This window comes from Dermacentor andersoni, chromosome 2, assembly GCF_023375885.2.
Source record: "Dermacentor andersoni chromosome 2, qqDerAnde1_hic_scaffold, whole genome shotgun sequence".
Taxonomy (NCBI): Eukaryota; Metazoa; Arthropoda; class Arachnida; order Ixodida; family Ixodidae; genus Dermacentor; species Dermacentor andersoni.
The window spans coordinates 224,189,260-224,193,212 of NC_092815.1; the positions used below are offsets into that span (position 1 = coordinate 224,189,260).

The window sequence follows — 3,953 nt, forward strand, 5'->3', positions numbered from 1 at the left end:
ATTGTAACTTACTTTGTGGGTGCCTCTTGTAAGGTAACGCCACATGCTTGCACAGCATCATGCAGAAATAATGGCCAGTTCTTCGGCATACCATCCATTAGTGAATTCCTTGTACGTTGCATGTTACCAGAACTGAAAGGTAAATCATAATATGCTGTTAATTTTTTTTCATAAACTGTACGATGAGCTTTTCATGCATAAAAGATGATTGCAAGTGAAAATGCAGCAAGACATCAACTTCACACCATGTCACATACTCATACTTTATTACCTAATAAATTAGAAAAGATGCAGAAAGTGTAATTAGCAAGAGTGACAAATAGCAGCAAAGGTGATCATAGATAAATCTTAAAGATGATTGCCGCCGCTGCCAGAGCAGGCCAGCCTTCGTAGGAGAGCACTTGCTGCCCACAAAAGCTTGCTGTCACAGGCCACGCGTGACGGTTCTTGTAGACATAGGCAAGCAATACCTGCACAGAAGAGGAAAAAAAAAGGCGAGGGAGGAAATGGGAATATTGAAATTGAAACTTCCATTAGCAATATGTGCTAAGTAAGAAGTTCGGCTCACATTAAAAATAAATTTAAGCACTCCTTTCTTTTAAATTACGGGTATCTTAAGGTATGTATGCGATGATGTTTACAATGACTAGTATATTTCCTATTATAAGAAGCCAACAAACACTGACACCAGGGACAACATAGGGGAAAGTACTTGTGCTTAATAAATGAAGTAAAGAAACGATAAATTAATGGAAATTAAAGTGGATGAAAAAACACCTCGCCGCAGGTGGGAACCGAACCCACAACCTTCGCATTCCGCATGCTATGCTCTACCAATTGAGCTACAGCGGCATAGTTTTCCCATACACTTTCTTAGGTATTTATGTGTCCTAGTAGAACCCTGGGAGTGTAAGCCAGCGCCACAACTCACGAGACCTTGTTCCTGGCATATAGTCATTAAGTTGCATAGCAGAGTCAAAGTCAGCCTTCAAATTATTATATGGTGTTTTGTGGCTAAAGAGCCACTTATCAACTGTCAAACAAGTCTGAGAAGCTTCCTGCGAAATATATTCAGTTTAAAACAGTAATTCACTCTGCAGGTAAATGATGCACTAACTTAATTAAAAAGTTAAATAGCGTTTTATATTGTTGAACTAAAAGCAAGTTTGGCATTTCGCGCTGCCTAGCTGTTGCCTTTCTTTCAAACTTAAACATGACACAGTACAGAGTAAGCAGGTAGCATGCAAATGAGGACTGGTGATAAAGTAGTGTTCCACAGCAACACTCCTAGCTAGATCAATCACTTTTGTTGATACATTTTCATGTGACCCTAATTGGCTTAGGGCAATACCTCACACAAATGATGCAACACCTTGGATGATGCGTCATACAAAATCAAAAATATCTCATGATGTGATCAAACGATAAGATTGCCCACTGTATTGGAAGTGTTAACACGCTGTTTGCGCGAGAAAGTGCGAAGTGATTCGTATAAGTGGCAAATTCATCAGAGCATCTATAGCCTCAGGTAATTCTGAGCATCTATGCTGACTTGCAATTAAGAAGCCACTGCACACAAAAAGGTGTATTCAAGTAATGGTCCATGCTGAATAATTGCCCACCTAGTGAAAAGGGAAATGTGGCAGGCTAATGGGCCAGGGCAAATAGATTGCTAAATTCTAACACCTCCAATGATATTATTGAAATAGGTGATAAAAAACACCACAGGTAAAATTGCAGTTATGACAAAATTTTAACAGCACCTCTGCAAACAGCTGGAACCCTCAGCATCATACCTATTCTACACGCACATATGTTGCCGCGCAATCTGTATATCAGACGCAGGCGCCTCCACACATCACTTTGTGATCTCCTCACAATAAGGTTAAAAACAGTCTGGCACAAGCTACCTGATGGGATTCATTTTGCAAGTGCCAGCCAAGTGCTGATGGTGGTAGAGCGAAATTGAAGTTTGTCCTTGTATGGAAGCCTCGGCCCATGTTTTATCAATGCTCGCGGAAAAGCACACCTTTTACAGCACACATAAATCTTAAATTAGACTGCTTGCTGATGCTGTACAGTAAATTCCTGTAAATAAACTAAATCACACAGAAAACATTTAGAATACCAAACTAATCAAATACTGGCCTGAATACATTTGTGCATTAGGGAAGCAAGGTGTAATGTACACTGTTGTAGCAAATTTTTACTCATGTATGGAATACTTGTATGACACAGCAGAGTTAATTTTTGAGTTCTTACATAGCAATGACTACCTACAGGTACATTTTTTAAGGCTTAGGGAAACTAATTATTAGTAGAACTGTGTATGTACTACACTGGCACTCAGAAATTGGTTATAATAGTGGCAGCTTATAATGGACCAGGGCAAAAAATGTCCGTTTGTGAGACGCCAATTAGCTATTTTACCACGAAGCACTCCCTGGCCTTAACCCATATAAAAAGCACTGGGAGGACCAGAGAGGGCACAGTACATTGGCTTACACTGATCATGATGAGGTCTCGTCATCCAGCTAGCGCCAAGGTACAAGAAGGATGTCCAGCAGTCTATAGAGTGAAAGGAACAAAATAAGATAGCATCAAGTCAGTTGAAAGGCAGATTTGCAATTACAAATAAGGTGACCCAGTCACAGTCATTCATTAATAAATGCCAAGCTGTCGTGATTTCACTCCCAGATGAAGCACCTACTAGGTTAAAGGTTTTGCTGCTTATTTAGAACAAAACACAAATAAAATGTGTACATCAGCAGACGATTTAATTTGGAATTGTATAGATGAAGTAAACATTGCAGTTATATTTTTGTTTTGCTATAAAGTGGGAGCGCTACAAACTGCATGGTCACTGACACACACGCGCGCACACGCAAGAACAAAAGGACACAAAATAGGGCGAGTTCAGTCTGGTTCAGCATTACAGCCAGCGCGTCGTCTTCGAATGCACTCCTTTCGGTTGCTTCGTGCTACGTTAACCACAAAGACTAACAAGCAGGGCAAAGTTCTGACTGGTGTTGCGGAAGCCGTGGAGCGCGGTAGTGCTGAACGACTGAACACAAGCAGGACCCTCGTATAAAAGTAATGACGAAAACTCGCAGGGCAGAAGAGCCCATATATCAAGAATTGTCGCGGGTAACACCTAAAAATATTCATTGTTGACGAAAAACGAAGTGCAATGTATTTCACTTACCGGAAAAAGTGTTATCCGAACGTGCGACGTAGTACAAAGACGCACCGAGACACGAAGGCAGCGAACGCAGATCCCGCCATTGTAGTAGTAAGCTGTCGGCGAAAACACGCAATACAGCCGATGTCACTAAGCACTGATGCAAAACACACGGCAAACAGCATCAGCACAGCTAAATGACTCCAGTTAATATCCAGAAAAAATGTACAGAACGGCTTAGAAAGACGCACAAGTGGCGTGACGAACCCACGACCCATACATCACGGAATGAGATGTCTGATAAATTTGGAGCTTGCCTACTTGACTGCCGCCGAATTGATAACATCGCGGGCTCTGTGACACATCTGTGGTCACTGCAACACTGGCGTTTCGCTCCTGCTGCTGTCAGTACTTGCTGCGCGAGCATAGAAGAATGGTTTCCAGGCGTCGTGTGCGTGCCCCGTATGGAAAACAATAACATGCCCTTGATTGTTGAAGTTCTGGTGTGAAATTATTTAATATTAAAGTCAATTTACTTATGTTGCTTCCAACGAGTTCGATTTGTCTGTGGCGTCTTTTATTCGCTAACGCCGACGGCCGACGGTAACCGTACTTTTAACATGTCGTTTGGCATTTTATGCACTTTTAGACAAAAAGATCTAGAAAAGTTCTTGAGTTAGACATTCTGAATGTGTTTACCAAAACACTCTAGTGACACCAGTAGTGGATTTTGCCGCAGATAGAATATATACTAGCATATTCCAAGTGCTGA

At 41.3% G+C, this 3,953-nt stretch overlaps 1 long non-coding RNA gene and 1 other non-coding gene across 2 annotated transcripts; both read right to left on the reverse strand.

Moving 5' to 3' along the window:
* Positions 1–249: 249 nt before the first annotated feature.
* Positions 250–3,457, reverse strand: LOC129387120 (uncharacterized). Its single transcript, XR_008614420.2, has 3 exons — positions 3,206–3,457; positions 2,506–2,568; positions 250–470 (listed from the first exon to the last, which is right to left on the reverse strand). It is a non-coding gene; the product is annotated as an uncharacterized lncRNA (long non-coding RNA).
* Positions 780–852, reverse strand: TRNAP-CGG (transfer RNA proline (anticodon CGG)). The gene has a single exon. It is a non-coding gene; the product is annotated as a tRNA-Pro (tRNA).
* Positions 3,458–3,953: the final 496 nt, after the last annotated feature.